Source organism: Schistocerca americana, chromosome 2, assembly GCF_021461395.2.
Source record: "Schistocerca americana isolate TAMUIC-IGC-003095 chromosome 2, iqSchAmer2.1, whole genome shotgun sequence".
In the NCBI taxonomy this organism is placed as follows: Eukaryota; Metazoa; Arthropoda; class Insecta; order Orthoptera; family Acrididae; genus Schistocerca; species Schistocerca americana.
This window is the reverse complement of record NC_060120.1, coordinates 288,739,900-288,763,928: the sequence shown is the minus strand read 5'-3', so window position 1 is coordinate 288,763,928 and position 24,029 is coordinate 288,739,900. Positions and strand designations below refer to the sequence as shown.

Sequence of the window (24,029 nt, the reverse complement as noted above, 5' to 3'; positions counted from 1 at the left end):
TCCAACGAAAATGACACTTTTGTCAGCCAGTTCTGTCTGAACGGTGTGCCAGATGGACAACGTTCCAAAGAATTCGAATTCACTGAAGGAAATTTAATCTTGGCACTTGTAAAAACTGTATACAGAAATAAATGTAAGTATAATGTTTGAAAATTTGTTACACTTTTATTGAAGACATGTTAAAACGAAAAGCATTGCATTAATATAACGTTAATTGTAGGGCCACATTTGTTATGTGCTGACCCTGAGATTTACATTAGAAGACAGGTTGAAGAAAGGCAAATCTACGTTTACAGAATTTGTGGATTTGACCATATTGACTGGAACACACTCTTTGAAATTCTGGAGATGAAAATGTTAAAATACAGGTAGCGTCTGTTCCACTTGTACGGAAACGAGACGGTAGTAATCAGTGTCGAAAAACGTGAAAGGGGAGCAGTAGTTGAGAAGGGAATGAGACAGAATTGTAGTCTTTCCCCGGTGTACACTGGAAACGGAATTAACATTCAGGAAGAAATAAAAAACACTGAAGCTTGTCTATGATGCTGCAATCCTACCAAAGACGATAGAGGACTTGGAAGAGTAGTCGAAGAGAATAGTGTCTTGAAATGAGAGTAAGAGTAGGATAATGGAATGTAGTCAAACCAAATCAGGCGATGCTGAGGGAATTACATTAGGAATTGAGACACTATAAGTTGTAGAGGGGTTTCGCTATTTGGACAGAAAAATAACTAACGAAACAGAAAGGATATAGAACCTAAAGTGGTAATTGCCAAGAAGACGCTACTGAAAAAGAGAATCCGTTAAAACTGAATATAATTTTGGTATAACGAAGTGTTTCTGAAAGCATTTGTCTAGAGGGCAGCAGCGTACGGAAGGGAAACGTGGATGATAAACAGTTCAGACAACAGGAGAATGGAAGATTTGGAAAGGTTGCGCTGGAGATGAATGCTGAAGATTAGCTGGGTTCATCGAATTACTGAGGGAGATGTTCTAAATGGAATGGGTGAAAAGTAATTTATGGCATAGACTAGACTGCAGAATTGGATCATACCAATCATTGGACTGAATACTACCACCACCACAACAACAACAACAACAACAACAATAACATATGTGTACTAATATCGCAGTTCGTTCAGTTATCAGAATCAGTGTTTTTTTATAGCAGCTATAAATGAGAAAACCTTGTGACCTATCACTTGACACATCACGTATTGTCAGGGACTGGACCTTAATCCACCTTTTAGGGCCGGCCGGAGTGGCCGAGCGGTTAAAGGCGCTACAGTCTGGAACCGCACGACCGCTACGGTCGCAGGTTCGAATCCTGCCTCGGGCATGGATGTGTGTAATGTCCTTAGGTTAGTTAGGTTTAAGTAGTTCTAAGTTCTAGGGGACTTATGACCACAGCAGTTGAGTCCCATAGTGCTCAGAGCCATTTGAACCACCCTTTAGGTTACTCTGATGCAGGCTTGAAAGTTCGGCAAGGCAGAGCCAGACGTGTGTGCGGTCTACGTGAAAGTACGGACTGCCGGAAGGAAGCCAGCGGTCCCGGCTGCTGTGCGGGACTGCTGTCGGCGTCGTTCAGCAGGCTTCGCGTTTTTTGTACGAGTGAAGCAAACGAGCGAAAAATACAGCCGACTGGTGCGCAGGGAATCCGTCAGCTTTGTTGGAAAAAGGTTGTGTACTATCGACTCATCGGACTCACTGTCGTGAGTTATGAGTACTAACGACGAAACGGAGTCTGGTGTGCAAAAGAAGTTAAGGAGCCCAAATTTAAACAGGTGTCGTCTATCGTACCAAGCGTAAATTTTGGCCAAACAACGGAGAGATCAGAAGCATGGCAGAGGCGGGAAAGCTATCCTCATTGGCGAGTACCTACTGGCAACAAAGACTGACGCGGCATTGAAGAAGACGACCGTGGCTGTGTTTCGAACCGAGTTCCGTGGCGAAATCAGGAAACTAAAAGAATGGAAGTATATGAAATGTAGTGCTGCAGAGTGGTGTGGCGGATTAAGTAGACAGAGGTAACAGACATTTGAAAGAACACCACTGGAAATCATGTACAATGAAAGTTCTGGAACAGTGTGTTCGGTATTTGGAATGTGCAGCAGAGAGAGCGGAATTGAGTGGTGGGTAAGAGCTGGAATTACCCAATAGACCGCCGGGTAAAGTGTGTAACAGGTACTTAGGGAGTAAAAGATAACCACAAAATAAGGAAAGATGAGGAATATGGTTCAAAAATGGTTCAAATGGCTCTGAGCACTATGGGACTCAACTGCTGTGGTCATAAGTCCCCTAGAACTTAGAACTACTTAAACCTAACTAACCTAAGAACATCACACACATCCACGCCCGAGGCAGGATTCGAACCTGCGACCGTCGCGGTCGCGCGGTTCCAGACTGTAGCGCCTTTAACCGCTCGGCCACTCCGGCCGGCTGAGGAATATGGACAAACTTGTGGAAACACTGCTGATTAAACATAATACGGCCGCCCTTTCACGTCAACATAGTTTATATGCTCCGCATTAACAAAAGAATGTTTCGTAATCGAACCTATAATAGTGTCACGTGTATAGGGTGATGTTGTCGTTGAGAAATCCGTATTTCACAAATCGCACGTAAATCGTTCTGCAGTAAAAATTGGGCGTAGTCAGAAGACACGGTACCTGGGATACAGAGGGTTTTGATGCAAATGAATAGTTGCGCCGTCACCTGTGTGTGTGTGTGTGTGTGTGTGTGTGAGAGAGATCACGTGCGAAAGGTTGTGCGTGTGCGCACACAAAGTTGACGTGGCAACTTTGCAGGGCGTTGCGCCGAGCTAGGAGATAATTGGAACTTCCGTTGCCGGCACATATACTTGAAGCGATGCACTGCTTTTAAGAGGACGCAACTTTCAGGGACACATACATGTTGCTCAGTGCACATATTGCTGTTCCGACAGCCGACGTCTTCGAGAGTGTTAATTGTTCGCAGAGAGGTGCATCCTGAAAAGTGAAACGAGCGGCGGTGAGTTTCGTAAATCTGAAGTCGCAGGCTGTGAGCAGAGTGCAGTTTCCATTCCCGTTACTCAATGTTTACGTGCCAATGGAAGCGAAACTGCGCTAATCCACGAGTCCTGACGTTGAAATTTAACACGTCCTTCGCTTCTGTTTTTGCGAAAGGCTTCACTGCAACTTGCATCTAGCTTGTACCACTATGCTCTTGTTTTAACAGCTCTACGATGGAGTCAATGAAAATGCGTAATTTGATTTCAGTAACAGTACAGTAATAGAAACTCTTCTACGAAATAGATGGAGTTATCAAAGAGAAATTTTCTCAGTTTGTTTTCAAATTTTACTTTGTTGTCTGTCAGACATTTTATATCACTGCATAAGAGATCAAAATTTTTTTGCTACATTGTGCATTCCCTTTTTGTGCTAAAGACAACCCTAATGTGTAGTAATGAATCTAATTTTGCCATTTGGTGTTGTAATTGTGTACATTATTGTTCCTTTTGAACTAGTGAATTGTTTACACCAAACTTCATGAGGGAATAAATACACGGTGAAGTAGTAGTCAGAATGCCGAACTCCTTAAACAGATGTCAAAAAGATGATGGTGGGTGAGCACCACATGTTATTCTTACAGTGAGTTTTTGTGCAATGAAGACTTTCTTTTTTTAAATATGAGTTACCCCAAACATTATTCCATATAACATGATTGAATGAAAATATGCAAAATATTCAAGTTATTGAGTTATCTCTCCCCAAGATTTGCAATGATTCTAAGCGCAAATGAGGCTGAACTAAGATGTTTTAGGAGTTCCAAAGTGTGCTTTCTCCAGTTTAAATTCTCATCAATATGGACACCTAAGAATGTCGGAATTTTTACCGTATTTATTATTTCCTCACTATTTGTTACACCTGTTGTTTCGCGCAGAAGTGTAAAACATTGTAATCTGTAAAATATTCTGCGAGAGAAGTCGAGCTCCAAAAACGTAGAAATGTCAAATGGAGAAACCGTAACAAGGGTGTCTGCAGGGCAGTAAGAGACTGTCGTGTCACGTGTCCACAGTTTTTGAGACAGTTGCTTTGGGTAACCCTCACGATTTTGATACAAACTGCAGACGATGAAGCTAAGTATTTTACAGTGATTCATATCGTGGACTAACACCACTAAAAATAAACTTGAAAGTGGAGGGTTTTCAGTGTGTGCGATACGTCTTGGATTGTCGCCCCATAAAATGAACTTGAAAAATATGAAGTGTGGACAGTGTTTGTCGAGTGGGCGGTTTTCGATGAACAGAGTGAACTGTGAACTTAATGAATGCACAGGTTACAGTGGTACCATTATAACTTATTGTGTAGTAATTCAATTCACTGACAGCAGTCAGTTATACCGAGCTGAGTACTTTTTATGAACAGCGCAGACTTTGACACTGTGGTAACAGAATTAACTTCTTACCACATACTTAATATTTCACGAAATAATAATCGGAACACTACAATGCTGGTACTGTGAAACAACGTGTTTCACTGGTGAACGGTTTCTGAGGCACGTCGTGCTCTGTGATGCATGAAGTGCTCCTCTCCATAATCTGACGTGAAACTAAAAATTTCGAATAGTGGTAAGAAATGACTAATAAGAGCTACGACGTTGGTAATCATCACGTGTTTACTTAGTGGAGTGCGTTTGGTCTACAACGTCGGCTGCAGATTCTTCGATCAACGAGGGTATGCTAAATCTTACACTTTTCCTTTAGCATTTATTGGGCGAGTGGCCATTACTTCGTCAGTTATTAATGACGAATCTACTACTGGTTTATGGGTCGCCAGCGTGGGATGACAATACAGCCAGGGTCAGTGATCCTATGCGACCTGATCGATGATTACCCATGCAAATGATTGCAGACGAACTGGAGGTTAATCGGATAACTGTTCACCTGGTATTTACTGAAATTCTGGGAATGTGAAAACTGAATGCGCAAACAGCAACAAAAAGATCGACCAAGGGCTGTAGCAGCTGATGTATTGGAACAACTCGACTGAGTGATAATATGCCGTAGTATATAAAGGACAGGAAGCTCTTTTCTCTTAGGACAAATGGCAAAAACAACTGTGTAACAAACATATAATTTTGTTAAAATTTTAGAAAGCATTCTGCATTTGGTACAAAGAAGCGACCGGTATAAAATGCTAAAAGTCAAATAAGAACAGTCTCGATCCGTTTTCAGAATGCAGTGTGACATCTTTACTTCTAAGGATCTCGCTCCGTCTGCCGCCACCAGCACCCATAATGGCGGGGAAAGCCTGAAGATGGTCTTAAGAAAGGGCCGAAACCGGTTGCTAACGAATAAAAGTCTGGAAACGCGATCGAGTCTGTTTTTATTTGATTTTTAATATTATTTTGTGCAGAAGTTATCTGTGCGACTTCTCATCGTTAGTACCTTTTCCACGCAACTGAAGCCCCAGATATTTTAAATAACACTAAGTGACTTCAAAGCTTGAACGAAATTAATTAATTTGTTTGATTGAATTACTTTCCAAAGTGGATATTATATTTTCGAGTATACTTTATTTATTGACACTGCTTTCATTCTTGTATCATCGACGAGTATTTACATATTTATCTGCAGTGATACAGAACTTTCTGTTTTTGTTTTCTTCGTATTGTGTTACATATATTGTAAACGTACAATTGCAATGAGATTTTCACTCTGCAGCGGAGTGTGCGCTGATATGAAACTTCCTGGTAGATTAAAACTGTGTGCCGGACCGAGACCCCGTAGAGCACTTGCCCGCGAAAGGCAAAGGTCCCGAGTTCGAGTCTCGGTCCGGCACACAGTTTTAATCTTCCAGAAAGTCTCGTATAATTGCAATGTTCGTGAGCATTACTCCTGTGTTTTGAACGTTTATCCAATTTCCGTGTCGAATTTTGTGCCATGTAATGCCATGTGCTGCTGAAATGTGCACGTCGGAAGTGTCAGCAATTAAGCCAGTTGGCTACAACCTGCCAGAACAGAGTAGGTGTGTTTCCATTGGTAAAAAAATGAAATGATCGCACGGCATTTATTGGCCGGGATATCCCCTTCGGGGTTCGGCCGCCGTATTGCAAGTCTTTTTAGTTGACGCCACTTCGGCGACTTGCTTGTCAGTGATGATGAAAATGGTGATGAGGGACACACAACATCCAGTTCCCTGCTGGGAATGAACCTGGGCCGCCTTGCGTGGTAGGTGGTAACGCTACCGCTGCGTTACGGAGGCGGACTCTCCATTGGTGAAGTCTTTAGATGGAGCGACCAAGAAGTTTCTTCATCAAAAGTAGAATGTCCCGTCGGAATGGTGCGTGAGTTTTGAGGCAAAAAGGAGAGAACACAATCACTGAGAGAAACATTTTATTGTACTCAACTTTGGTACAGAGCGTCCTTGTCGAAATCCATATACAAGCCCTTAGGAAAGCCTAGATAAGTTAGGTTGCTACATAGAAATAAATGTAAGTCCCGAGGCGAGTTCTGATGTACAACTTTCACACAGGTAGTGGTGACTCCGCTATGACGATCATCGACTGCTGCTAAATGGAGCTATTCAACAACTGGGCAAGAACTCTGCTTGAACTGGCTAGAGCTACAGCGGGGCGGTGTCTTACCCACGTGATCCGTGGCGCTCAGGGGCGTGGCAACTCGTGCGCCCAGCGGTTGGGCGGCGCTGCCTTCGGAGAACCGCGGAACCTCTAGTGCCAACGTCTGTACATGGAACTGTTGCCCCCTGTGTGGTGTCGACTGGCTACAATACTGCATTTGACTGCGTGAGAAGCCATGTTGACACTGCGTCGAGGACTGTGCTTTGTGTCGATGAAGGAGATTTGTATGCTGGGGGCGCCAAAGATGACGAGCTTTGTGAAACCATAATGGCAGATATTTCACAGTTCATGAAGAAATTAATAACAGCCAGAGGAATCATAATCCCTTAAAAAGAAACATGTACCGTACATTACCATTATTTGCACGACGATTCGGATGGTGTTACCAGACTTTCAATATCTTTATTAGTTTAAAGTTTAGTATCTGACTGTAAATTATACACGTAACACCCAGCAACGAGTTTCCAAAATCTACACGGTTCATCCGATTTTATCAATCGACGTGTCTTTAGAAAGCTATTAGTGTAAACCTAAATTGGTATGAATTACAGGCACGTAACTTGAATAGTACATGTGTTCTTGGAGGTCAAAGTGGCCGATTACTATTGATCGCGTCAGGCCATAAGTACTCCACAGTTACAAAATTGTTAAGGCTTTCGTGGCCACTTGTTGACAAACTGCCTATTGGCTTCTGTCTCGGGTTCTTCGGCTGAAGTTCATCTAATGATTTTCTGACGTTTCGCCAGCACGAGTGGCTGGCATTGTCAAAGCTTCACCCTCCGTTGCCGGTGGTGAACTGGAGGCGAGCTCGCGGCCGCAGACTATATGTACCTGGCGCGCCAACGTCCGAGGGCTTCTCCGCGGTCATTTCCGGTGCGGTTCTCCTCTTGCTACCTGCGACGGTCGTTCGCTGCAGTACGGGCAGCCAGGATCCGTTTACCTTAAGGCTTTCCTCTTTCTTGTTGAAACTGTTCGCGTGTTTTTTGATTTCTACAGCTTCTCTGAACAAGCGCGTGTGATAGTGCTTCTCTACAGCCAGAACTTCCGTGTCGGCGAATTTAATTACGTGGTCGGTCTCATTCAGTGCGTGCTCTGCCACGGCCGATTTCTCCACCTGCCCCAACCTGCAATGTCGCTTATGCTCTTTGATCCTGGTGTTAATTGATCTTCCAGTCATTCCGACATAAACTTTTCCGCATGTGCATGGTATACGGTATATTCCCGACATTTCAAGTGGGTCTCTTTTCTCCTTCGCCGATCTAAGACACTCTTTGATCTTCCTTGTCGGTTTGAAAATCTTCTTTACGCTGTGTTTGCGCAATATACGGCCGATTCTGTCCGTCACTCTGGGAATGTATGGCAGAAAGGCCGTACCCGACATTTCTTTTTCTGGTTCCTTACTTCGCCGAGTGTTTGGCTTTGTTACACTTCTAATGTAATTTGTGGAGTACCCATTGCTCTGCAGAACAGTTTCCAGGTGTTGCATTTCTCGTTTGAGGTGTTGAGGCTCACATATTCGTCCTGCTCTCGTTACGAGCGTACTAATCATGTCTCTTCTCTGGCTCGGGTGGTGGTTTGACAGATTGTGCAGGTATCGGTCCGTGTGTGTCGGTTTCCGATACACGCTGTGTCCCGGGTTTTCGCCGTCCCTTGTGACCAGCACATCTAGGAATGGCAGTTTCTTGTCCTTTTCTACTTCCATGGTGAATGTTATGTTGGCATGGAGGCTGTTCAAGTGTCTCAGGAATTCACCGAGCTGTTCTTCACCATGGCTCCACACCACGAAAGTATCATCGACGTACCTGTACCACACCTTATGTTTGCAAGTCGGCGAGTCCAGTGCCTGTGCTTCGAATTGTTCCATGAAGAAGTTGGCCACCACTGGACTGAGAGGACTACCCATGGCGACACCTTCCAGCTGTTCGTAGAAATCGCCATTCCACGTGAAATAGCTCGTGGTGAGACATGCATGGAAGAGCTTTTTGATGTCTTGCGGGAACATGGAACCGATGTGCTCCAGAGCGTCACTGAGTGGCACTTTCGTAAATAACGAAACAACATCAAAACTGACCAGGATGTCGTTTGGCGCAAGTTTCAGTTTCTTCAGCTTCTCAATGAAATGTCCTGAGTCCTTAATGTATGTGTCGGTCTTCCCCACGTGTGGCTGGAGCAGAGAGGCCAAGTGTTTCGCCAGTTTATACGTTGGTGAGCCAGGAGCGCTAACGATGGGTCTCAGTGGAACGTTGTTCTTATGGATCTTGGGTAATCCATACAGCCGAGGTGGTAGGGCTTCTGTGTTGCGCAGGTTTCTCCGTATGTCCGCCGGCAGAGAAGACGCCTTGATTAATCGATTCAGCCATTCGGACCCTTCCTTGTGAAAGGGCAGAGGAAATACGCACTGAAACAGCCAGGATACTGCGCCGAGGAAAACCATCAGCTTGCAACCTGAAGAAAGAAGACGTACAACCCATTAAGAATCTCAACGCCGACAAGAGTATATTGGTACTGCCTGCCAATAAGGGGAACGCGACCGTCGTAATGAAGACCGAAGATTATGAGCAAAAGATCCGAGACCTATTAGATCCGACGACGTACCGAAAACTAAGCGCAGATCCGACGCAGCGTATCATTCGGAATACGAATCGATTAATCAAGGCGTCTTCTCTGCCGGCGGACATACACAGAAGCCCTACCGCCTCGGCTGTATGGATTACCCAAGATTCATAAGAACAACGTTCCACTGAGACCCATCGTTAGCGCTCCTGGCTCACCAACGTATAAACTGGCGAAACACTTGGCCTCTCTGCTCCAGCCACACGTGGGGAAGACCAACACATACATTAAGGACTCAGGACATTTCATTGAGAAGCTGAAGAAACTGAAACTTGCGCCAAACGACATCCTGGTCAGTTTTGATGTTGTTTCGTTATTTACGAAAGTGCCACTCAGTGACGCTCTGGAGCACATCGGTTCCATGTTCCCGCAAGACATCAAAAAGCTCTTCCATGCATGTCTCACCACGAGCTATTTCACGTGGAATGGCGATTTCTACGAACAGCTGGAAGGTGTCGCCATGGGTAGTCCTCTCAGTCCAGTGGTGGCCAACTTCTTCATGGAACAATTCGAAGCACAGGCACTGGACTCGCCGACTTGCAAACATAAGGTGTGGTACAGGTACGTCGATGATACTTTCGTGGTGTGGAGCCATGGTGAAGAACAGCTCGGTGAATTCCTGAGACACTTGAACAGCCTCCATGCCAACATAACATTCACCATGGAAGTAGAAAAGGACAAGAAACTGCCATTCCTAGATGTGCTGGTCACAAGGGACGGCGAAAACCCGGGACACAGCGTGTATCGGAAACCGACACACACGGACCGATACCTGCACAATCTGTCAAACCACCACCCGAGCCAGAAAAGAGACATGATTAGTACGCTCGTAACGAGAGCAGGACGAATATGTGAGCCTCAACATCTCAAACGAGAAATGCAACACCTGGAAACCGTTCTGCAGAGCAATGGGTACTCCACAAATTACATTAGAGGTGTAACAGAGCCAAACACTCGGCGAAGTAAGGAACCAGAAAAAGAAATGTCGGGTACGGCCTTTCTGCCATACATTCCCAGAGTGACGGACAGAATCGGCCGTATATTGCGCAAACACAGCGTAAAGAAGATTTTCAAACCGACAAGGAAGATCAAAGAGTGTCTTAGATCGGCGAAGGAGAAAAGAGACCCACTTGAAATGTCGGGAATATACCGTATACTATGCACATGCGGAAAAGTTTATGTCGGAATGACTGGACGATCAATTAACACCAGGATCAAAGAGCATAAGCGACATTGCAGGTTGGGGCAGGTGGAGAAATCGGCCGTGGCAGAGCACGCACTGAATGAGACCGATCATGTAATAAAATTCGCCGACACGGAAGCTCTGGCTGTAGAGAAGCAATATCACACGCGCTTGTTCAGAGAAGCTGTAGAAATCAAAAAACACGCGAACAGTTTCAACAAGAAAGAGGAAAGCCTTAAGGTAAACGGATCCTGGCTGCCCGTACTGCAGCGAACGACCGTCGCAGGTAGCAAGAGGAGAACCGCACCGGAAATGACCGTGGAGAAGCCCTCGGACGTTGGCGTGCCAGGTACATATAGTCTGCGGCCAAACCTCAACAAATGCCAATACTTAAATCTCTATCTCTTACTGTCACACCCCCAAATCTCTCTCTTAACCTTCCCCCTTCCATATTCTATTCTTATAAGCATGTTAATTCTAGTACTATATACATTAAGAACTAAAACATAACCTTGCAAACCATATCTCGTTATTAATTTCTCCTACTATACTCTTTGTTAAACCAAAATATAACCTTGTTAATTTTATTATAACCTTGTTAATTATATAAACTTGTTAATTATGTAATACCAAATGTCAATTGTTAATGAACTCGTCAAAGTGCAAAAAATTGTAAAGCACCTTTCTGCAAGCACTTCAAATTGTATAAAAAAAGAAAATAAAATTGTAAACCTCGCCTAAGGCTAAAAAGTGCAATGCAAGCACTAGAATAGCCCGCCCTCCCCCCTAAGGGAAGGGAATGAAATGTGCTAAAAAAAAAAAAAAAAAAAAAAAAAAAAAAAAAAAAAAAAAAGAGCTCGCCTCCAGTTCACCACCGGCAATGGAGGGTGAAGCTTTGACAATGCCAGCCACTCGTGCTGGCGAAACGTCAGAAAAATCATTAGATGCACATCGGCCGAAGAACCCGAGACAGAAGCCAATAGGCAGTTTGTCACTCCACAGTTACACGAAAAAACGGTAGCAGCATGCTTATGAATATATTTATTCGTCTATGTCTTTGTTTATATCCGATTTATACCATTCAAGTATTAATTGGTCAAATATTTACTGTGTTTTACAAAGCACAAAGAGAGACATTAGGCTACTGGCCTACTTCTGTTTCTATTCCTTTGATATATGTTTATTTAATTTGTTTATGTATTTAATAATGTGTGTTAGATCGTGTTTATGATCCAGCCGTAGGAATATTTATTTAATTTCAAGTTACTGAAACGTAAATCCAGTATTTCGTACGTGTTTCAATATGTTTGTGAGTGTGCGTTGGCTTGGAGACGTGGCTGGAGCGCTTTAGCCAATCATAGCGCTCGTTACTACGGTAGGCGACTATCGAAGTCAATGGAGAGACTGTATGGAAGTGGGGGAGGAGCATGGGGTGCGCACGGGACATGGGGAGTGCTGGACGGGAAGGCGCGACGGACGGTCGCGGGAAATACTTGGACAGTGTTGAGCAGTTTGCTCGTGGTCGCGGGAGATAGAAATATTTCGTAGTGCCGACTTGTGCACTTGTGAGATTTCAAAAATGGCTCAAATGGCTCTGAGCACTATGGGACTAAACTTCTGAGGTCATCAGTCCCCTAGAACTTAGAACTACTTAAACCTAACTAACCTAAGGACGTCACACACATCCATGCCCGAAGCAGGATTCGAACCTGCGACCGTAGCGGTCGCGCGGTTCCAGACTGTAGCGCCTAGAACCGCTCGGCCACCCCGGCCGGCCTGTGAGATTTCCGTGGCTTCTACAGTGATGACGTAGTATGCGTTTAGAAGTGAATATCTCGCGAGCTATGTTGTTCATAACTAATTACGTAAAGTAGGAATCTATTGTTTCCCTGTTATTCAGCTTATATTTTATTTAATTGCTGGACCATCGACACCAATAAGTGTTTTGCAGTAATATACGGAATGCTTAAAGGTACTTCTGCTATCGTACTCATCATTTAAAGTCGTTGAAAATGGTACCTGCAGATTTTATTTAATTGCAGTCTTTCATTTATAAATTTCTATGTTACATTCAAAATTCGCGATTGCCGAGTGATAGGAACTTTCGACCATTCGATTCATGTGTATATTCATATTGTATAGTGTAGACTCAGCAGACTCACCAGTATTTGGCTTGTAATGCGACAACTATGTATCCCAGCACCTAGATAACGAAACCAGCCAAAACTTTTAATATTTCAACTGTGAGTCTGAGGGTACGTAGCAGAGGGTCACCATTAATATTTTTTGAAATCGCGCATGGTGAATATTAGTAATCGGAGGAGTCAGAATGGGTGTAGTATCTATTTAAGCCTTAGAACACTCAAAATTTTATCGTTTTAGTTACTCCATAATTTACGTACACATTTCATTAGAAATGTATCAGGTTCCCTTCGGTTACAATATGCTGCCTGGGTGAAACCCTGCTACAGTTTACAAAATCAATTATTTTATTACTAAATTTTTATATGAGCACGGCCATTTCTAGCAGAAGTAATACTCCGGAGGTACCTGATCCGTTATAAGACTCACAAATGACAGTACCATACGACCCTTTATTTCACTTACAGAAGTGTAAAGATGTCATTCCTGAGAATTCCAAAACAAGCGCTTTTCCTCTAAAATACAGTTATTTCCCCTCTCTGCATAATTCCATAATTAGAAAACAATAAAACCAGTTACTGTTTTCGAAAATCGAGTCGTGTGGCAGCAGCTGTAGTCGGAGAGCACTGTTTTGGTGCACTCGGGATATACAAGTGTTTATTCACTGCACTTGTACTGAACACATGATTGTGATAGTTGAGGGGAGAGAGTCCACACAGAGTATGTTCGAGGATATCTGATTGGCTTGTTAATTTCTTTGGCGGATAAAACCCAGTGCTTTATACTGGACAGCCAACTTCAACAGACAAGAGAATAACATCGGGTCGCCAGAGTTATTAACAGGCACGCTAATGTTAGCGGAATACGTGATTGACCTAGCAGTAAAAGTCGGCAGCATTATCAAACTGTTCGATGACGATACTACAGTTTGTTGGAAAGTTCGTATCTGGACGAATGTAACAGTCGTTCCGTTTAGTGTAATGATCTCTTTAAATGCAGGTAAATGGAAGGTGATGCCCACAAGTAAGACTAATAACCAAGTAATATCTGATTACTTCTAGAGGCTGTTGCAACATTTAAGTATCTAGGGGTGGAGTACGAAGACGTGTGAAGTTAGCTGAGCACAAGAAATCAGTAGCAGGGAAAACATAGACATCTAGGGAGTTTGTTCTGGAAAAGTGCGATATATCCGTGCAGCAAATTACATACAAGACACTGGTGTGGCCAGTTCTGAAATACTGCTGCGGCGTTTGGAGTCCTTACCAAACAGACAGGGCAGCAGTAAACATCGAAACAAAATTCAGAAACCCGCCGGCAGGATCGAGAAAGGTCGTTGGAGACCATAAATAAGAAAGGGTAACAGAAATGCTTGAGGACATTAAATGACAAGATGATGTAGTACTCGCGAAGATCTGTTGGGTGAATGTAGCAAACCTGCATTCAAGGAAGGCCGTGGAACAGTTTTAGTATATCTCACGTAGGATCATGAGAATAAAGTAAGAGTCCCTTTTCTCTCATACAATGCGCAAGGGGAACACAACACAAAATAACCGACTAAGTACCCTGCAGCTTGTTACCGCGGGCACTGCGTGCATGTGGTCTTTCCCAAATGTGTGTGAATTCCTAACGGACGGAACTGCTGAGGTCCTCGGTCCCTAGACTTACACACTACTTAAACTAACTTACGCTAAGAACAACACACACACACCCGTGCCCGAGGGAGGACTCGAAACCTTTGGCGGGAGGGGCCGCGCGGTCTTCCCCCACCACAACCGCAAGTGGCTCACACCTATAGGAAATCAAATGGCTCCAAGCTCTATGGGACTTAACGTCTGAGGTCATCAGTCCCCTAGACTTAGAACTACTTGAACCTGCCTAACCTAAGGGCATCACACACATCCATGCCCGAGGCAGTATTCGAACTTGCGACCGTAGCAGCAGCGCGGTTCCGGACTGAAGCGTCTAGAACCGCTCGGTCACAGCGGCCGGCTCGCACCTATAGGACAATGTTCCATTTAGGAATAGCAACTTGTAGAGTGTGCTCCTGTATTTGCTCCTCGTCACAACAGAATCTCGAAATATTGAACAGCGGTATGCTACCTCTTTATGTGTGAAACTCGGCGAGAATGCCGCAGTAACCTAAGGGAAGCTCCAGCAGGCTTTTGGGAACGAGGTTTCATAAAGTGCACAAACGTTTTGTTGGCACAAATTTTTTTCTTAAGGCAGAACAAATGTCGAAGATGAACACTGCAGTGCGTAACCGTCAACCGCACGTACACATGGCAGTACAGCCAGGGTCAGTGAACCTATGCGACCTGATCGAAGGTTAGCCATGAAAATGATTGCAGACGAGCTGAAGATTAATCGGATAACTATTCGCCTGATATTTACTGAGATTATGGGAATGTGAAAACTGAGGGCGAAAATAATTCCCAAAAAACTACACAGCAACAAAAAGATCGTCGAATGGCTGTAGCAGCTGATCTATTGGAACAACTTGAATTGCACCCAAAAGCCGGTCGCGGTGGTCTCGCAGTTCTAGGCGCGCAGTCCGGAACCGCGCGACTGCTACGGTCGCAGGTTCGAATCCTGCCTCGGGCATGGATGTGTGTGATGTCCTTAGGTTAGTTAGGTTTAAGTAGTTCTAAGTTCTAGGGGACTGATGACCACAGCTGTTAAGTCCCATAGTGCTCAGAGCCATTTTTTTGCACCCAAAATTACAGAACCGAGCTATCACTGGTGATGAAAGTTGGCCCGAGGCGAAACGTCAAATTTCGCAATGGTGCCCGTAGGAATTACCAAGACCAAAGAAACAGCGCATGTCAATGTCGAAGGTGAAATGCATGTTTATGTGTTTCTCTGACTACATTGGTATTGTGCACAAAGAGTGGCTTACCCCAGGCCAGATAGTGAATTAATGCTACTACCAAGATATTCTCGAAAGACTCCGAAAACGGGTCCACCCACACATTGCTACCAGTTGTATCCTGCATCACGATTACACATCATCGCATACTGCACTGGCGTATGGGCAGTTTTTGACGTCAGAGTCCAATGTAGTTCTACCACAATCTCCTTATTCACATGATATGGCTACGTGCCTTTTCTTTTTATTTATTTATTTATTTTTTTTTTTTTTTTTACTCCCAGAAATGTAGTCATTCGTTAAGGGACACAGTTTTGTAACAGTACAAGACATCCAAAGGCTGTAACAAGGGCTTTTGCTGGTATACTAGAAGGTTAGTTCCAGTGATGCTACGATCAATGGAGACACCGGTGGGATAAGTGTGCGCATGCACAAGGAATTATTTTGAAAGTGAAACCAGTGTAGTTGGTTAAAAATGTAAGTAAAGGTGTTTTAGTAATCAGTTTCATTACTTTTTTTCTAAATTGTCTGCACCTCGAAAGTAGATGCTGTTTTTGCGTTGTTAACATGGTGGTGGGAGCATGTAGAGGCGTATAGCGCACTGCTCTGGAATATCAGCCAGAGGTGAGCGCCATCCGAAGGGCGGATCGCCGTCAGCAGTGTCCATGCTGCCTTATTTTTAATTCAATTTTTTTTTTCGTGGGGGGAGGGGGGGGGGGGGCACAGTCTGTTGAACGGGAACATCAGGCGACCTCTTCTGGTGACGACACACTTGCAGATAGACGGCGCGCTAAACGGAAGGGGCTGCTCGCTTAATTCTGAAATCCGATCTTCGCCGAGGATGTAGAGCATATATTATTACCACCAGCTTTTAAATCGCGCAATCATCACCATTCAAAGATAAGCGAAATTAGAGCTCGTACTGAGGCGTTCAGACAGTCGTTTTTTCCTCGCGCGATCCGCGAGTGGGGGGGGGGGGGGGGGGGGAGAATATGACATTGGCGCGAATTGTGCCCTCCGCCACACACCGCTTGGTGGCTAGCGGAGTATATATGTATATGTAGAACATTCCTTCCACGACCAGGATACGAACACCTTACCCGAGGTTGAAAGCCGCTACACGAAGTGTGTAAGGATCTTATTCGGGGCTACGGTATATTACGTTTTACTATCAACGAAATCAGGTACTCGTGGTCTAGGGGTAGCGTCTTTGATTCATAATCAAAACGTCTTCGGTCCCGGGTTCGATCCCCACCACTGCCTAAATGTTGATAAATAATCAGCATTGGCGGCCGAAGACTTCCGGCATAAGAAGTCAGCCTCATTCTGCCAACGGCCTTGTCAAAGAGGGCGGAGGAGCGGATAGAGGTTCAGGGCACTCTCTTGTTCTAGGGGTGGGAAATTGCCCCTAAAGGCGGAAGAATCAGCAATGATCAACGACATGAGGATGCAGAAGGCAATGGAAACCACTACATTAAAGACACGTAACGTGTATCCACAGGACATATGGCCTGTATTTGAAGAAGTGTCATGATGATCTCTCCATTGGCAAAAGATTCCGGAATAGTCCCCCATTCGGATCTCCGGGAGGGGACTGCCAAGGGGGAGGTTACCATGAGAAAAAGATTGAATAATCAACGAAAGGATAACGTTCTACGAGTCGGGGCGTGGAATGTCAGAAGCTTCAACGTGGTAGGGAAACTACAAAATCTGAAAAGGGAAATGCAAAGGCTCAATCTAGATATAGTAGGGGTCAGTGAAGTGAAGTGGAAGGAAGACAAGGATTTCTGGTCAGATGACTATCGGGTAATATCAACAGCAGCAGAAAATGGTATAACAGGTGTAGGATTCGTTATGAATAGGAAGGTAGGGCAGAGGGTGTGTTACTGTGAACAGTTCAGTGACCGGGTTGTTCTAATCAGAATCGACAGCAGACCAACACCGACAACGATAGTTCAGGTATACATGCCGACGTCGCAAGCTGAAGATGAACAGATAGAGAAAGTGTATGAGGATATTGAAAGGGTAATGCAGTATGTAAAGGGGGACGAAAATCTAATAGTCATGGGCGACTGGAATGCAGTTGTAGGGGAAGAAGTAGAAGAAAAGGTTACAGGAGAATATGGGCTTGGGACAAGGAATGAAAGAGGAGAAAGACTAATTGAGTTCTGTATCAAGTTTCAGCTAGTAATAGCGAATACCCTGTTCAAGAATCACAAGAGGAGGAGGTATACTTGGAAAAGGCCGGGAGATACGGGAAGATTTCAATTAGATTACATCATGGTCAGACAGAGATTCCGAAATCAGATACTGGATTGTAAGGCGTACCCAGGAGCAGATATAGACTCAGATCACAATATAGTTGTGATGAAGAGTAGGCTGAAGTTCAAGACATTAGTCAGGAAGAATCAATACGCAAAGAAGTGGGATACGGAAGTACTAAGGAATGACGAGATACGTTTGAAGTTCTCTAACGCTATAGATACAGCAATAAGGAATAGCGCAGTAGGCAGTACAGTTGAAGAGGAATGGACATCTCTAAAAAGGGCCATCACAGAAGTTGGGAAGGAAAACATAGGTACAAAGAAGGTAGCTGCGAAGAAACCATGAGTAACAGAAGAAATACTTCAGTTGATTGATGAAAGGAGGAAGTACAAACATGTTCCGGGAAAATCAGGAATACAGAAATACAAGTCACTGAGGAATGAAATAAATAGGAAGTGCAGGGAAGCTAAGACGAAATGGCTGCGAGAAAAATGTGAAGACATCGAAAAAGATATGATTGTCGGAAGGACAGACTCAGCATACAGGAAAGTCAAAACAACCTTTGGTGACATCAAAAGCAACGGTGGTAACATTAAGAGTGCAACGGGAATTCCACTGTTAAATGCAGAGGAGAGAGCAGATAGGTGGAAAGAAAACATTGAAAGCCTCTATGAGGGTGAAGATTTGTCTGATGTGATAGAAGCTGAAACAGGAGTCGATTTAGAAGAGATAGGGGATCCAGTATTAGAATCGGAATTTAAAAGAGCTTTGGAGGACTTACGGTCAAATAAGGCAGAAGGGATAGATAACATTCCATCAGAATTTCTAAAATCATTGGGGGAAGTGGCAACAAAACGACTATTCACGTTGGTGTGTAGAATATATGAGTCTGGAGATATACCATCTGACTTTCGGAAAAGCATCATCCACACAATTCCGAAGACGGCAAGAGCTGACAAGTGCGAGAATTATCGCACAATCAGCTTAACAGCTCATGCATCGAAGCTGCTCACAAGAATAATATACAGAAGAATGGAAAAGAAAATTGAGAATGCGCTAGGTGACGATCAGTTTGGCTTTAGGAAAAGTAAAGGGACGAGAGAGGCAATTCTGACGTTACGGCTAATAATGGAAGCAAGGCTAAAGAAAAATCAAGACACTTTCATAGGATTTGTCGACCTGGAAAAAGCGTTCGACAATATAAAATGGTGCAAAGCTGTTCGAGATTCTGAAAAATGTAGGGGTAAGCTATAGGGAGAGACGGGTCATATACAATATGTACAACAACCAAGAGGCAATAATAAGAGTGGACGATCAAGAACGAAGTGCTCTATTAAGAAGGTTGTAAGACAAGGCTGTAGCCTTTCGCCCCTACTCTTCAATCTGTACATCGAGGAAGCAATGATGGAAATCAAAGAAAGGTTCAGGAGTGGAATTAAAATACAAGGTGAAAGGATATCAATGATACGATTCGCTGATGAGATTGCTATCCTGAGTGAAATGGAAGAAGAATTAAATGATCTGCTGATCGGAATGAACAGTCTAATGAGTACACAGTATGGTTAGAGAGTAAATCTGAGAAAGACGAAGGTAATGAGAAGTAGTAGAAATGAGAACAGCGAGAAACTTAACATCAGGATTGATGGTCACGAAGTCAGTGAAGTTAAGGAATTCTGCTACCTAGGCAGTAAAATAACCAATGACGGACGGAGCAAAGAGGACATCAAAAGCAGACTCGCTATGGCAAAAAAGGCATTTCTGGCCAAGAGAAGTCTACTAATATCAAATACCGGCCTTAATTTGAGGAAGAAATTTCTGAGGATGTACGTCTGGAGTACAGCATTGTATGGTAGTGAAACATGGACTGTGGGAAAATCGGAACAGAAGAGAATCGAAGTATTTGAGATGAGCTATAGACGAATGTTGAAAATTTTGTGGACTGATAAGGTAAGGAATGAGGAGGTTCTACGCAGAATCGGAGAGGAAAGGAATACGTGGAAAACACTGATAAGGAGAAGGGACAGGATGATAGGACATCTGCTAAGACATGAGGGAATGACTTCCATGGTACTAAAGGGAGCTGTAGAGGGCAAAAACTGTAGAGGAAGACAGAGATTGGAATACGTCAAGCAAATAATTGAGGACGTAGGTTGCAAGTGCTACTCTGAGATGAAGAGGTTAGCACAGGAAAGGAATTCGTGGCGGGCCGCATCAAACCAGTCAGTAGACTGATGAAAAAAAAAAAAAAAAAAAAAAAAAAAAAAAAAAAAAAAAAAAAAAAAATCAACGAAACATTGGCCTTGAGTAGGACAATGGTGTATATTCGACGTAACTGATGGTACTGATTTACGCGGAATATTTCACAAGACGAGTTAAATGTGTTGGCGAAGGCAAGCTAATGGTAATTAATGGGTCCCCGTCAGAGTGGTTGTTGTGCTTTGCCCATTGTGCTCGTTTGAGTACTTGCCTGGAAATAACGATAGTTGTAAACAACTCAATTTATATTACGCAGTTTGGAACAATGGCATGTACTTCAAATAAATAACAGAGGCAGTGCACATAAGAATAAGAGTTTGTCACGCACAACGAAGAATAAATAAATTATTCGACAATGCAAGCTTTAGGAATTTGAGCTTGCTGTGGATGCCGAGACAGTTTGCAGTCGTCGATGCCGAAGCTCTACTGAAAGATCTCAAAAAGGGAAAGAAAAGTTGTACTACACCAAAATGAGGGCGAATGAAAAACTGAGAACTTTAGGAGAAGGGTGTTGGAATAAGTCGTGAACCCAATGATAAGATAAAACAATTATTAAATTTCCCCTGTCCATAGAATGCTCGTGTTGATGAACGAATGACAATTGTGTCCGGTTTTACGTTGAAAACAACGGAAGAATACGAGTTTCAAAAGCGTTATAAAGCGACTGATTGCAGCTACTAAATCTTCGTCTATATTCATACTGTCAACTGCATCGTAGGGGGTAGATCCCATTGTACTAGGTAGTAGGGTTTTTTCCCGATCTGGTCACGTAGGGGGCGCAGGAAGAATGACCAGTTTAAATGCCTCCGAGCGTGCTGTAATTTCACTTATCTTGCCCACACCCATCCCCGTGGTAGCGATGTGTATTGGTTACCATAATTTGTTCACTATGATGGGTATTGCATTTTATCCGCACTATTTTCTTGATCATTAGTAAAAGAACTCCTATATTCCCCCTGTTCGGTTTTTCAATAACCTAGTCCTCACAAGGCAGAAATACTATTCTGTCTACCACGGCAACTCGCACTATATGTAACTTCAACCTATCAATTTCTCTTTTCAAGGTTTCTAGCCTATGTAATCGATTAAGAACTCTAACATTCTGCACTCCGACCCCTAGGATCCCAGATTTTTTGTAATGATAACAAGCTCCTGAGTATTCATAACCAGGGATCCGAATAGAGAGCCGGCCGCTGTGGTCGAGCGGTTCTAGGGGCTTCAGTCCGGAACTACACGGCAGCTACGGTCGCAGGTTTGAATCCTGCCTCTGGCATGGATGTGTGTGATGTCCTTAGGTTAGTTATGTTTAAGTAGTTCTAAGTTCTAGGGGACTGATGACCTCAGAAGTTAAGTCCCATAGTGCTCACGGCCATTTGAACCGAATAGAGAACCAGTTCTCTCCCGGAATATTTTACCCAAAAGGAAGCTACGATTATTAAAAGAGTAGAGATGCATGATCTCTGGAAATGTAGCGACTGTAGCTTCCCTTTGCTTACAGCAAGCGATATTTTCTGTAATTGTGTGCTCCCTTACATTAAACAGGAGTAGCCTTTTAACTTTTCAGTTAAGCTGATTATCTACATCTACTTCTACACGATTACTTTGCAATGCACAATTAAATGCCTGGCAGAGGGTTCACCGAACTACCTTCAAGCTATTTCTCTATCGTTCCACTCACGAACGGCGTGCGGCAAAAACGAGCACTTCCGTGCGGGCTCTGAGTTCTCTTATTTTATCATGACGATTGTTTCTCCCTATATAGATGAGTACCGACGGAATATTTTTACAATCGGAGGAGAAAGTCGGTGATTGAAATTTCACGAGAAGACCCCGCGGCAACGAAAAACGCCTTTATTTTGGTAATTGCCATCCAAATGCACGTATCATGTCCGTGGCAATCTCTCACCTGTTTCACGATAATACAAAACGAGCTGCCCTTCTTTGAAGTTTTTCGATGTCCTCTGTCAGTCCCATCTAGTGCGGGTTCCACACCCAACAGCAGTACTCCAGAAAAGGGCGGACAAGGGTTGTGAAAATAAATCGAAGTATTTGGTTTGCTTTTCTCACAACATTATCTATGTGATCATTCCAAGTTAAATTATTCGTAATTGTAATCCCTAAGTGTTTAGTTGAGTTTACAGCCATTAGATTTGTGTGGTTTATCGTGTAACTGAAATTTAGCGGATTCCTTTTAGTTCTCATGTGGATGACCTCACACTTTCCATGATTTGGACTAAACTGACACTTTTCGCACCATACAGATATATTCTCTAAATCATTTTGCTACTAATTTTGATCGTTTGATCACTTTACAGGACGGTAAATGAGTGCTTCTTCTGCAAACAATCTAACAGGGCTGCTCAGAGTGTCGCCTATGTCGTTTATGTAGATCAGGAGCGGCAGATGGCCTATAACACTTCGTTAGGAAACGCCAGATATTACTTCTGTTGCACTCGATGACTTTGCGTCAGTTAGTACGAACAGTGATCTTTTTGACAGGAAATCACGAATCCTTGCACACTACTGAGGCGATCCTGCATAAGGCACGCAATTTGATTAACAAGCCGAGAACGCTAACGCGCTGCTTCCTGGACTCGGGTAGGCGCGCCGGACCCGGATCGAATCCGGCTGGCGGATTAACGACGAGAGCCGTTGTGCTGGCCAGCCTGGATGTGGTTTTTAGGCGGTTTTCGACATCCCGCTAGGTGAATACCGGGCTGGTCCCCACGTTTCGCCCCAGTTACACAGCTCGGAGACATCTGAACACATTCACACTATTTCATGGATTTCACTAGACACAGGCAGTTGGGGTACACTAATGCCATCCTGGGGGTACGGGAAGGGCATCTGGCCATCCCTTAAACATGCCAAATCCGATTAACCATGGCCGACCCTGCGTAGCCACAGGACAAGGCGCAAGCGATAGATAGATAGATAGTTCTATGATGCTGCAGTAGCAGCCGCTAGAGTGGAATGCACGGCAGGGGGCCGCTGTTACAAGAGTCTGGCAGTCCCAGCGAATGGCTCACTGATTAGGACGCCACATGTGGCTATGGTATCACTGGGCTCACTGATACACTGGCTGTCCGAAAACGTGAAGCACCTAGAAGACATGGTCGAATGTCAATGTAGCTTCATACACGAATAAATCATCGACTGGTATGTAAAAGATTAGAGTTGCAATTCTCTGTGACAGGTGGAACGAACATCACAGTGTGTTACTGTTGTTCGTGTTTTGTGGTATTACCACACCTGGTAAGGTATGTAAGGGGCGTGAATAGCGTCAGGTGTGAAGGACACGGAGATGCCGTTCGAAAGGGGCCTCATTGTAGCTGTCGATTTGGCCGGCTGGTCGAATCGTGCAACATCCAGATTTGTACGGCACTCGGATGTGACAGCTGCCGGATGTTGGACTCCGTAGGGACGTGAGGACAGGCACACTCGTCGCTAGTGTTCGAGTCGACCACGTCTGACCACCACGAGGGATGGTCGCCGTGTTGTGCACCAAGCACATCCTTCAAATCTGAGTCTGCCATGGGAGGACAAATAGTGGGCTCACTACAATGTTCTGTGTCGACCCTCGCCACTGGTCGGAGACTGGCAGCAACCAAACTAGGAAAGTACCGTCCCACGCGTAGGCTTCCGCTAAAGTCACTACACAAACGGCTGCATCTGGGTTGGTGCCGTGACCGGCAACCATGCACTGTTAATGAATGTTGTCGCATTGTGTTCAGTGATGAATCGTGGTTCTGCCCTACACCAGATGGTCGTCGTTGGCGAATATGGCGGCGACCTGGAAACAAATCCGATTTTTCCAATGTGACTTGTGGTCACGGCTGGTAGTGACGAGGGAAGTCTGATGGCACAGAAGAACGTCGCGGACATCCTCATGTGTTACCTCTCATGCGACAGTACTGTGGTGCGGTTTTTCGTCTGGATAAAGCTCATCTACACATGGCTTGTATCACTCTGAACTATGATGTTGACGTGGCCAGCAAGATCCCTAGATTCTGTCCGAGATACAACACGTGTGGCACCAGCTCGGACGTCAACTCTGCCGCAGTGCCAGTATACATGATGTCG

The 24,029-nt window shown here is 44.2% G+C and overlaps 1 protein-coding gene across 1 annotated transcript in view; it reads right to left on the bottom strand.

Moving 5' to 3' along the window:
- The window catches only part of LOC124593964, a 341,740-nt gene that overhangs the window by 180,365 nt on the left and 137,346 nt on the right, over positions 1-24,029 (bottom strand). The gene's annotated exons all lie outside the window — the stretch shown is intronic.